Source organism: Bombus impatiens, unplaced genomic scaffold (genome assembly GCF_000188095.3).
Source record: "Bombus impatiens unplaced genomic scaffold, BIMP_2.2 scf_0144, whole genome shotgun sequence".
NCBI classification, from domain to species: Eukaryota; Metazoa; Arthropoda; class Insecta; order Hymenoptera; family Apidae; genus Bombus; species Bombus impatiens.
The window spans coordinates 141,192-154,887 of record NT_176563.1 but is presented as its reverse complement, the minus strand read 5'-3'; the positions used below and the strand labels follow the sequence as shown (position 1 = coordinate 154,887).

Sequence of the window (13,696 nt, the reverse complement as noted above, 5' to 3'; positions counted from 1 at the left end):
CGTCCCGTCTGCCCGTCAACGACGACGGGCAGCCACGTTTCATCGACCGAGCAGACAAGTTCTATCTTTTCTTTTTTTCTGGTGATCCCACTAAGATATATCGATAAAAACAACGCGTCTATTGGTGACGATCCACACAGTGTGTGTACGATCGGTCGAGCGGTGAGAGCAGCCGCGAGGAACTCAACACGCTCACGCAGATTTCCGTCGTTTCTGCACGTCGTTGCCGGCTTGAAAACGTCACGTGTGGTGCCGGACAAAGAGAAACAGAGAGAGCATATGCGATAGTATCGTAAACGCGTCGCATCCCCGCACGTTAAGTGGACGAGAGAACGCTCAGATAGGATATATGTTAGCGTGCTTTGACTTCGGTGAAGACCGGTGAGACGTGCTGTGCTACTGCGCCCCGACGACAACGCGGAGAGGCTCTTACAAGACGTAAGTACCGTCCTAATATAGAGTACTCGTAGCTCCATATGGTAGCGTATGAAAATAATTTGTTCCGTCCGGGCATATTCTTATTGACCAAAGAGCTTGATCTCATCCGTTTTAAACACAAGACGTTCAGGTTATCGCGTCAACTTACCCTGACTTTTCAGCGGATTAGGCAAATTTATAGATAAAATAACAGTGTACATGCTGACGCTCGTGTATCGCGCTATCGATGATTCTAGAAAATTTCGCCATTGGCATGCATGTATATCGATGGCGTGGTAACGGTCGAGATACCAAGTCTCGTCGAATTTTGAACGAGTCCCGCTCTTCGTCCGTTTTTTACTCTCTACGACGATATCTCGCGTCTACTTTACCGACCGTGTTTTGAAAACAGCCGTATATGTCCATGAACGCGGATATATGAACAGCCGCGCTCTTTCCAGAACGTACATTGCACGCGCAGGCGCGTGACCTTTTCTAAGTCCTTTTCTTCCTTTCGCCGCGACCGTAGATAGACCTTTTTTTCTTTCTTTCCCTGTGGTTTTTTTTTCTTGTTGCTCGTCGTTCCACAGGGAGAAACAGGGAGTATTTGACTTCTACCGGGGTCGTACCGTACATGCTTCTTGTCGTTTCTTGTCAATATTTACGCCAGACCTGTATGTGTATGTCTTTCGCTACGTGTATTACGAAACTCGCTTTCGTCGCTCAGTTATGTATGTACATGGTTTCTTCGTGTCGTATCGATTTCTTAGATCGTACGAATTTCTTACGAAAATCGCAAACTTCAGAAATGGTCGTTTACATCGGTTTCATCTAAACTAGTTCAAATTTTATTTACTTTAATTACAGAAAATTATACAAATAGAAAGTATTTACACAGAAACATTCAAACCAACATGTAATTAATGTAATTCGCTTTTGAAGTAACAAATTTATAATATTTGTTATTGATTCGTAAATTATCTTGTCCTTCGATCTAAATGATCCTTATTTATAATCGAAGAAGTATTTGTAATCGTAACGGTAGAAATGAAGGATTTTCAAATTGACCAAGGTCAAGAACTCGTTGGTTTTCTCGGAAGCGAGAAGCATCGTTGATAGGAGTAATTCGCCGCAGTTAGTATCTCCATTCGTTAAACGCAATTACACATAGACTCCTGCAAGACACGCGTCGATTAGAATCTTTGCGACGCGGCGGCAGGATCGATTATTATCCTGCCAGCTGGATCTTATCGCATCCTGTTCATCGCGTTGTTTGTTCCGCCCTGCTCCGCTCGTATACAAACACACACGCAATGCTGTGCAACTGTGCACGATTTTTTCCTTAATTTTATTGTATACTGGGTGTTTTACAGAAATCGAACGTTATACAACTGCAGTTTATATCGTAGGAAGCAGAATAAAAGTTTCATTAGGCAAAATATATCACACAAAAAGTATAAAAAAGAAAAGTGAAAGTAATACGTACTTCTTTTAAGACGGAAAAATGTATCAATTAGTGTATAGAAAAATATACCAAGTGATGCATCACTTAAAACAAACTACTTAACGATATATTTTTTCTATCTTCTGCTATTTTAAACCTAGCTGCATAAGACACCCTGTATACAAGTATTCATAGCTTCTAAATAATCGAGAAATCCGGTTATTTGAATAATTTACCATAAATTCATAATTTACTAGTAATTGAATAACATCTCTAGTTTATTCTTACAAATAGTGATAACAGGAAGGCAGTAAGGTATTTAAAAATGAATAAAGAGGATGTGCATGATACTTGCACGATCGATATAGTTAAAAATATAGAATTCCATTATTCCAAATTAAGTCATTCCAAATTCATCTACTGATTTTTACGTAATTAGTTATTTCGATCTTATCGACGTTGATTTTAGATTTTTAAACTTAACATAATTTAAATCTATGATTCTGTGTTCGTATAGTTATTTACATGATTCAGTCGTTTAACTACTGAGTAATTATCGACGATTCGTCTAATTAAAGTAATCCTCGGTGATATAAATAGGTCGCGTGATTTACGTCAAAGAGAATATTAATTTGGCAGAGAAAAATGCTTAACTTTTTCAGCCCGTTATGAATCCATATATGCGTTACGAAAAAATTGTTCATAGCGTCGTAAACCCATTTATGCGTTCGCCTACAACCATTCAATGAGCGTTATGAACTTATATGCACGTACGTCCAATACTATCTTTGCTCTTGTGCCTGGAGATAATAAAAACAGTAGGGAGAAACCGTTTTTATTGTGCCACGCTTGATGAATTTTCAGTTTCTTATTCTTTCTTTATTTAGTTCTCGTCCAAAGAATTATTATACTGGGAAAATTCATTAATTTTGTAAGTACAAAGGTGTAATTCGTTATTTAAAGTGCCTATAATAAATTCCACAATCAGAGTAAATGAATAATAAATATTTAAATGTCTATAATGATTCTATTTTTAATTCATTTAATTTAATATATAATTACAGTACGTTTTTAATTCATTCCGTTCAAGTTTTTGCGTTTAAATAATAATAGTGAAAAATTCAAACAATAATAGTGAAAATATTTCAATAGTGAAAAATTGTTGTAAACAACGTATAATAAACGCGTTATCGAATATCGAATATCTTGGCGCTGGAAAGGTTAAGCGAGGTACATAGATTGAGGAAAGGATTCCGCTAATTGTCAATTATTAGCGATACTTTATTAATTTTCTAGTAATAGAAAATACAAGTGGAAATTAATATCATAAATGTATCTTGAAAGCAACATAGCGCGTGTATAAAAAGAACATTTAAAATTGAAAAGAAAATTTAGTAATTTTTCAAACACTCTATGTTACAACAGAGCGATCGATAATTTCCAGTAAACGATCGACGAGCGTTCTTGGCTTAGGATTGCATATTAATATGTTTTAAAATAACGTCATCCTTCTTGTCCATTCCGATCATCCGTCGAGTGAATTTATAAGGAAAAAAGGCGTAGGAATTAGCGTCGATTGTGTAACGTTTGCCATGGAATATCCGGTTCTTTCGCGTTGCGTTGGCGTCTCTGAAATAATTCGCGAATCGTAAAGTTCACTGCAACGAAGCACTAAGCGAGTTGATCGTTTACGAGTTCCACAGCCTTGTAGCGAGATGAGGAAAGAAAACAAATTTCAAAAGATTCCAAACATCACGCGTTACACAGTGAACAAAAAGTTTCATAAAACGAGGGAGAAATAATTTTAGATTAATTTAATCTGCAACTGGTATGGTGTTTATATATTTTGTTACGCAGGCTGTACGGCGGAAATTCGCTGGAGTTTCAATAAAGTTCACCGCAGAAATATTATTTAGGTAGTACAAAAAACAGGAGAAAGATAACATCATCGATTATAGCTATTATTTTATTTAATTGCTCGACGCAAAATATCTTCTTTTCATTGGAACGATCAGTGAAAATAGATCTGATATATCTTTTGTAAAATGACCGAATAGTTTTACAGTAATGAAACAACTACGATGGAATTCCTATATATAGGATATTCCTATATATATATCCTCCATCCTACTATGCAGGTTCTATATATAGATTCAGATCATCTTTTACAAGATTTCAGTGAAACATATCGTAGTTTGAATCCATAGAGAATAACGGCCATGATAAAGAAATTTCAAAATTCTACGCGCATTAACTAAATAATTGAATGATTAAAAACAAACAAAGTTACACTTATTCTAGGTTTATCGTATGATAAAAAGATCTAAACAGTTAGTGATTAAGGAACTCCTGATTGGTAAATTTTACTAAGATAAGCGAAATGATTATCAGAGATCGGAGTATTAGGTCCAAAGTGGTAACAAACTTAGACTTCGTATTTGCTTGTTTGGATAAGAATGATTCCAAACTTTGGTCTTAGACGAGTCCAATTAAGGAAAAATTTTCGTAAGTTTCTAGAGCGCGCATATAGTTTCCATCTTTTCCTCTCTCGAATTCCGCGAACAAGCAATGAGTTCTATATTCGACCTAACGTGAAAGTATACGTACGTCCTTGGCGCAATAAACGCTACTTTCAGCTGGAACAAAGAGTAGCACGCAATAAAACGTCGAGTGCTGCTCGGTTTGCACTCACTTCCCCGTTACGTTCCATACGGTTTGTCCCCCGATATATTTTATTAAATGACGAATTCACGCGAACAGAATAGAGTGATTCATTCATCTATTTTTGATTGGAAAACTAACCACACTGAAAATGGATCCTGTTGATGCTTGTAAAAATTTTACAACGATAGATGAATCTTCCAAACGACATTTCATACAAGGTTTTTTAGATTTTCTTCTTTAATACTTCAACCTTCTAATCTCATATTTTTTCCGGTCTAAATACCCAAAAATAAGTAATCCCTTTTTTTTTTATTGAGAAGCTAGAAACGGATTTTCTTATTGACTATAAAGATTTTACGACGATGGATCAATTTTTTAGATAGTATCGTGTAAAATATCTCTTACGTAACTCTTGAATTTGTATCGTTTCTTGGCTTAAACATCGAAAAGTAGTCGATTTTTGTTTTTCATTGGAAATCTAAACTTGTCAAAAATGGATCTATTAATCGTGCACGCGATAATTCTGTGATATGTGAATCAATTTTTCATTTCGTAAAAGCTTTTCCAAATTTCCTTACGCGATAATTTGAACCTTCTAATCTCACGTATTCCAACACACGATTTTAATTCTTCTCGTTAACCAACAAATCTATACGCTCAAATTTAATTGTCCGAGCATAAATTCTATCCAAATAAAATTTTATTTATCGCAATAAAAATCGTTCTCAATGTACGATTTATTAAATTCCAGCTAACAATGAGTTTTTATCGCCTATCCACATGATTAGCAAAACGTTAAGCCAATCGTACAAACGCTTACGGCTTAACCTTTCAATTTTTCTCGTTGCTAACGAAACACGCAAACGTACGTTAATTGAAATGAAATTATTCAGACGTGAACTTTGATTATTATTGAAACTGAAAACACGTATTGTACGAATGATGCATGCGAGTTTCACGTGCAAACTGTTCTGCTTTTTAATGCATTCGAACGAATAGAAATCTCCCGTGTATTAACGGAAACGGAGTTCGTGACAGTATCGATTCCTTTGACTACGTTCCCGAGTAAGCTGTATTTACATAGCGTGGCTATCGTTTTCAACAAGTCGACGCCGTTATGCGACGTTAAATGAACGTCGAAAGGCTTCTTTTTATTCCTTCTACGTTCCTTCTTTGCCTGTAAGATTTTACACGTCGGTAAAGCGATTCGTCGAGTCGTTGAGTAACATACATATGCTTTCCATATATTAATCACGCAAAGTAGTGAGAGAATGTACAACAGAAAGCGATAGTAGACAACGACGAAGCGTTCCTCGCTTTTTAATCTTGGCCACGCAGCTCGCTGCGAAGATAAGATTATTTAATTTGTGTCGGCCGTTCGATCGGGACGCGTCGCGGAATGTCAAGCGGATTCCCCGTTAAACGCTGTAACACGCGTAATGCCAGCTTGCGTTTTGGCACGCTGGCTTGTTCAATTATGCAGTCAACAGGTTGTCTTCGACTACGAGTAAATTTGTACCACAGTAGCAATTAAATCGTTGAAATATCTTTCTATTACTTTAAAGGGGCTGTGTGGTACGGTTTCTTTCGTTTTTGGCAATTCGTGTAAACGAAAATGAAACTTTGAGATTACGTTACGATACTATGTAAAGCTAAGAGTTTTAGAATGCCATGCATTATGTGTAAAAATATAAAAATATCTCCGGTATAGTACTCTTTACGATATTCAGTAGACAAGAGAATTTTTTTTTTAAATCTTAATGATGTAAGATAATTCGTTGGAATTTTCTACGGAATATTGTCATGTGTTTGCCATTATGAGAAACGCGTTATATACTTTCAAACGATAAAAACGTATCTCAGTAGAGAATAAAATTATAACTTAGTCAATTATGAAACTAAAGGTATGATAGGGTACAAAGTAAAAACGCGTGAATGTATAAATTCAAATTGAAACAATCTTGTCTATGATTATCGACGTGCCCCAATATATCGCAAAATAACGTGTGTTCGATGCCTGTTCGATAATATGTACAATGTACGTGCTTCGTCGGTCGAGAAACGAATTTAATTTGATCTGACGAACGACACGGATCGATGATCCGTGTTGTTAGAACGATTATGACATCCGGTGTTCGAGAATGTTGCATTCTAACAACGCGACCTAGGGCAACAACGACGGCAGGCTTGGGTGCAACAGGCCGTTTTTTCTACGTTAGCATAATCCCACGGTGCACTTTTACGCCTTCTCTCGGCCTGTTGTCGCCGTGAAATCGCATTATTCTCGTTTCGCTATTTAATTTTCCCGGTTCGAGTTCTCGCGTTTGCAACATTGTTGAAGGTTACAAGCTGTGACGCTTCATTTTAATCCCCTGGCAATCTTATTGCTGTGACTTCGAACTTCCGCTTCTAAGGCTATTACTAACGTTTCCTTGCTGATTTCATATAATTCGCGTAATTGTTGTTCGTGCGTAGATTATAAGTCGAGATATTAATTTCATTTTGTTTATTTATACGAAGATTATTAGCATCTCTTTCGTTGAACGATTTTGCTGTTACTGGCACGTACGTTAACGTTGTTCCAATTATTTGAAACTTGTTTAGCCTTTTAGGATTGCGTTTCGCGAGAAGATTTAAAAAGACGATGAAAATATTTGGGATGAAAGAAATATTTGTAGTTTCTGGGGAAGAGTAGCTAAAGTATTGGAAATAGAAAGTTATTACATCAGAATTGGAAATTAAATAATGAATTGAAATTTCCATATGATTTTTACCTGTTACATTGTCGATTCGACTGGAAAAAAGGATTTCTGGAATTTTTATCTTTGCTTCCTCGTGTTTGAATTAACGCAGAAACCAACGCAGAAGAAACGATCCATCGATTTGTTCGATTCTTCCTTATTGCAAGGCCAACAGGAATAAAGTTTGTGTTAATCACGATCGCTTATTTGAATAAAAAATGACATCTTTTCCTGTTTATTCCTCACAATGAAATTTTGTTCTAATCTTATTGATTGCACAGCCGCGAACGCTGCCTGCGAATCTGACCTGCAAACGTGCGAACGTGAACAACGAATTTTTATTTCTACTTCCAATTCAACTGCATTATGCATCGCGCCGTGTAGCGAAATATTAATAGCATGTTCATGCTATCAATTGAATAGGATGTAACAACTCGGTGTTTAATCGATTCTCAATAATTACGTATGGAACGTTACTTTCGATACTTTAGACATTAAGACGCACACAGTTTCAGGACGTTTGAGCGAGAATTTACAGCGTTATTTTTCTCTACACCTAACGCTACATAAACTCGCGCTTAAAAGCCCTAAAACGTCTCCTGTCTTTTCTATCTATCTTTAAATCTATGAATTTTAAATTGTATGCATTTTTGGATAAAATCTGTTTACGTTTGATTGGCAACTAAGTGTTTGTGATTTTTGTCAATACCACCTAATGACAAAATCTGCGATCACTTACTTTCCAACCCAGTATATCGTATAAAACATCAAATTAATCGATCTATTACAACCACGCGTAACTCATCCATCGTTTTTCCCAAGAATTGGAAAAACGTGTCAGACTAGGCTAGCACAGCGTCATTTTCATCCATCGAACGAAACACTGTGCGATTAGAATTCAAAAGATCGATGCCCGTGGAAAAGCCAATTTCTCGAATTCTAATCCCGTCACACGCCTCGCGCAAGAAAGTTTCGTTTCTGCGCTCTGCAACAAGGTAGCGAATTATCTTGCGCTCGTAACAAAGTGAACGAAAGGAGGAAGTGCAGGATGAGTGAAAGGCCCGCGAAATTTGCCGGCTGCATAGCAATATCGGAGTTCGATGTCCGCGTGATCGGACTGAACTTTGAAAAAACAACTACCAAATTGATAAGACACTGTGGCGCAACTAGGTTGCTCTTCGAACGCGGCTGTAACCGAACCGAAAGGAGGAAGTGAGATGAATCTGGTGAAAGGGGAATGGAGGAATATCGAGATGATAGGAGAGGAGGAACAGTAGTTGATTAGCAACGTAGACCAGCCTTTGGCGGTTAAAAATCGTTCGAGTGATAAATTGAATAGACGGCTAACAATACTGCGTGATATTGTGTATTAAGGAGGAGGAGGAGGGGAGGGGCAGTGATTTATCTGTCGAAAAATGAGAGAACGAAGAAAGGAGGAAGTATCGAGACGAGTGAAAGGCGTGACTGGAAAATTCAGTGACTCGGAGGTTACAAATCTCGGACGATCGATGCACGTGCATATCGGATCGCGGTACGTCACATAACCAGTTCACCGTAATTCGTTCTTTCAATAGGAGATACAGGAGCGTGGCGACTTGTAAGGATGTGATTGATCGAAGACAAATAAGAAGCGTTTTTATTATATGTCTGTTACAAATAGATGGCAGATAGAACCACGAAAGAGAAAAAGTAGAACATTGTTTTATCTGCAAACTATACTTTGGATATTTTCTATAGTTGTTCGTATTACGCGTATCCTCTGCATTTTACGTGCGATTTTGCAGTCTTGAATGTCCTATGATGCAAAAAACTCAGCGATCTAGCTATAGGAAACTGGGAACAGACGGGAAAGGTGGATAGAACGTTGGATACTCTTCGCTTTAATCCGATATGCTTTATTTTACATTGAAATTCGCTAAACCGAGAAATAAATGAAAAAACTGGTATTTGTTATAAAGGAAAGAGAAAAGTCCGATATATTCGCGTAAATTTTCGTTAAAATCGACACTTGGTATAGGTTTTTTTTTGCACGAGGTGTCGCAAGCTTTGGGAAGAGGACACCACATAGCTCGTTTTGTATATTCTTCGTCCGACGTTATTCCCCCGTTTTGCTTTAAAATCACATATCCCGTGACACGATGTTATCTCTTAAAAAACAATTAAATGGAATTACGTTGACTGTCGAGGTTGCATAACCAGAGGTAAACTCTACACCGTTACCATCCAGGAAAAAGATACGGCAAGTCGATTTTTGTTGGTTCTTTGATTTTTACGTTATAACGATGAAACATTACGGGACATAATTCAACTTTTATGTGAGAAATCAATAACTGATTTAATATCGTAAATTTAATGTTGTTACGTTCGGTATCTTGAAAATGTTCAACAGGCTAACAAAAACACACGCATACTGAGTATGTACTCGGTCTTAAAAGCAAATAAAAATATAATAGGAGAATTGACTGGCAGCAGCGGAATCGTAAAATTGTTTTCCTGTAAGATATGAAAAAGTGATTTTCGTCACGTCATTTATCATGATTTTCTTCTGTCGACATCGTATACGTAGCGTACTGTATCGAGCACGTACGAGTTCTATTTCAGTTATGCGTATAAAATATACTGAAAAAGATAAATTCTCGCAAACGGAGAGCAGATAACTATAAAACAGATTAAAAATATACACAGATACGAGATAAAATCCGCCCCTGAGGTTCTTCCACGTCGAGCGAGTTTCGGTACAGTGATTTGAAATTTCAAGTGACCCGTGATTCTTTGACACACGGTTATCGTCGTTTGTGCAACACAAACAACGCATCACGTGCACCACACATGAATGGTTGAAACGCAGACGTATCGTGTCTAAAAGGCGCGAAGTACTACAATGAACCAGTAATTACAGTTATAATGACGCGTGAATTAAAATCGAGTGACGCGTTTGAGACGGTGTTTGCACCTTTAAATATCATTAAGCGATTCGTGGAGCGTGAACTTGGCGAGCATACGTAATAATAGACCTAGGCAAGTATTATTTGAAATTAAGATAAAAAAATAATTATTTCAGACGATTCATTTCGTATTATTATCTTCTATACATTAACACTTTGATTACCAACACGGCTATCGTTGATCTACGTTGTTATATTTTGTAGAATCATTAAAATCAGATAAATTTCATGAACTAGACAATTTTATGGTGTAATATATTTCAATCTATTTAGGCTTCCAGAGTGAAATATGTAAAATTCGCATGACAGTCAACGTGTTCACACTGCTGTGATTCCCGAATCTTTACGTCTCAATTTTCAATTCATTTTAGCGAACGAAAAAATTCTCTACAGTTTTATATCGAGTTGGCAACTATCATTTGGCAAAGCCGCAATCATTTAGTTGCCAACCCAATACCAGAACTATATATCTAATATAAAATCGAACCGAGAAATCGTGCATATCCAGGACAATGTTCTCATATCTTGCTCGAGCAGAAGATATTTTTCAACGTTAGAAAAATATTATTGGGTCGGAAATGAGCGAAAAAACGCGACAGAAATACATATATTTCCTAGTGATCTTAAAAGTGAATTGTCATAAGTATTCACATTCTCTTCCTCTCACTTTCATCTCCTCTCACCTTTCATTTAACCCAGCGACTAAAATAAAAGCAGTCAGAGGAATCGTCGTCTCCTATGGAGATTGGAAAAGGAAATTGATTTTACATCGCTACTGAACGCACGATCGATCGAGTCGCAAGAAAGAATCGATGTACTCGAAACGAGAATGTTACGCAAAGCGGTGTTTTTCGCGCGAAATCGTGATTTGCAACTTGACATTGGCCCGGACGTTCACGGACAATATTTCACGTAAGAGGCGCGCGTGTTCGCCTTTCACCGGGTCCGATAACGCGATATAATTAAATTTCGCGCAGTCAGAGAATTGATGACCGCACGTTCGAAATCGCAACGCTCGCTCGGTCGTTGACACGAACGATGATGAAATTGGAGATCAATTGGCTACCCCTATCCGCGATTTTTTCCACAATTTCAACTAATATCGTCAGTGGGATTTTACTAGCCTGTGAATTTCAATAGTTGCAGGCTTGGTCAGTATTTATGGATCTTTCTGTGTAATAGGAATAAATTTCCTAATGAAAAAAATTGTTGATAACGTAATGAATGAAATTTTATACGAGTATTTTATATAATTTTATAAACAGTATGGATTTTATTATAGATTTTCGTTTATTGTATATTGACTAAGTGATTGCGGATTTTGTCAATACCGCCTAATGACAAAATCCGCAATCATTTAGTTGCCAACCCAATACATTCTAACCTATGGATTCTAAAAATCATCTGTTATATAAATTCCATAGATTTCGTGTATGTTTCATATGAAACTAACGTATTATCCGGAGGAACGAGTTCTTCCAAAAACGTGTCTGTTTTTCTAAAAACGTTTATATAGACGAATTTTTCTCAAGATATCTATTTCTCGAGATTTCTATATTATTTATAGAATATTATTCGTATGTTTATGAACGAAACACCAATCGATGTATCGTTACCCTGTTGCGTGTGTGTAAAATGTAGATAAAGGGAAGAGGGTGAGGATGGTTTCTGGTCGAGCGCGGCTGCCACGTGAACAATGGCGATCCATGAACGAAACAGGTCGTCACTCGCCGCTGCACAACGACGTGGGTTTAACGGATTGTGCGCTTCTCGAAAATATCGCTCCTCGTATCTGCGTTGTTGTGTAATGCTCCTATTACGATCGCGATACGGCCATTAAGCCGCGCGATCTCGACGATCGATCGAAAGGATAAAGATGGCCGAGAGAAGATCGTGGCGTAGATCTCCACCGATTTGTAAATCTCGTGAGAAAATATAGAAGACAAAAATTGCTTGGTAGATGCATATGAGGTAATTTGATTAGAAAGTTGTCTTTCAATGACAGATATCGACGAATAACTTCGTATTAGTAGATTGCAGATTTTTATGCAAATTCCCACTCGATTTTATGAATTCTTCGCTCTATATATTTTGCATATTTTTGTATAATATATGCAGATTTTCATACGTTTAGATTTTCCATAACGCATATAATTAATTGATAATATAATTTCACGAATGTGATTCCAACTCTGTACATTGCTCTTATAGCGCGCGATGCAGGTTTCAAACGCGTCTATTCGAAAAGTTAAAAGTTCATTATCCTTTATAATTGTAGTGTCGTCATACGAGAGACAATCGTGTAAATCATTGTGGAATTTATATTGCTGGATTTTGTGCGATTTAGTAATTTAACGATGGAATTTATTACTCGTAATTTATTATCGTAATTGCAAGGCTTTTCTATTTCTGTTTCAATGTTATTTCCATATTAGGATCGATCTTACACAATAGGCTGTTAATAAATTATACAATTTTCTCCGTCGGTATAAAATTATATATGCGTATGTATATATTTTGTTTAACAACTTCCAGAATTGTTTTTCTATTTTTTATATCTGACGATTCAATAGAATTTTTATAAAATGAGAAACGGGAACGTGTTCCATTAACCGTGTTTTCAAATTCTTCCTATTCTGGGTTTGAGGATAACCGTATCTCTCTGAAACGGATATCCGGACCATGGGTCACGCCGTGGGAGCTTCTGAACGTCAGATAAATTGAGCGACGAAGAATAGACGAAATTGCTATTTATACGCGACGTTTAGGAATTTAGATCGACGGTGATACGGATACGAACAAATATTTAGCAATGAGATTATCTGACGACGATAAGAAACTCGGTCAAAAATACTTACTACTTTGTCTGATTACTCGACTGCGTAAAATTACTATGAACTTTTGTGAATTTCCTAGGAAATTCAAATGCCTCGTGGATATACGAGTAATTTTTAGAAATCGTCGTTATTGCTTCCAGTTGAAAGACAATGTCTAACCGTTCGACATAACGTCGTTTGCCAGAGGAAATTTCATTTCCTTGAAAGTTAATTGTTCCCACTTTTCGATGTTTACATCCAGGTCCAAGGTATCGGTTCATCGATCGAACGAAAAGAATTACGTATTCCTCTGTATCGTACACAACGATGACCTTCTGCTCTTCGAATCGACGGTTAATTTAAATAATTGTTTGGTCGAGCGTTTCTACCGTATAATATATCGAACTTTCTAGCTAACAACAACTATACGTACATCCAGAATTCAACGTTCAATCAATCAATCGTACATTCTGTAATTCCGACAAATTTTACCACCGCTAATTTCATCAACTCGTAAAAACGATCTAAATAAAACGAAGTAAACACTAAATATTACAAAATAACGAAATAACAACGAACGGTGCTTCTTTAAACGTTAGAAAGCCTCAAGAGTCCCTACCTATGTACCGAGTTTCAACCAATTCACCTGTCGTCCCTCTTTGACGCTTC

General features: G+C 36.9%; 1 protein-coding gene across 2 annotated transcripts in view; it reads left to right on the top strand.

Moving 5' to 3' along the window:
• LOC100742419 (terminal nucleotidyltransferase 5C) overlaps positions 1 to 13,696 on the top strand; it is a 156,762-nt gene that overhangs the window by 73,346 nt on the left and 69,720 nt on the right. Inside the window, exon 1 of one of the 2 annotated variants that reach the window (XM_012382159.2) lies at positions 7 to 438. The exons of the other annotated variant lie outside the window; for it this stretch is intronic. The gene's annotated coding sequence lies outside the window, so the exon portion shown is untranslated. Of the gene's footprint in view, positions 1 to 6; positions 439 to 13,696 lie in introns of those variants that run through there. 2 annotated transcript variants of the gene reach the window in all.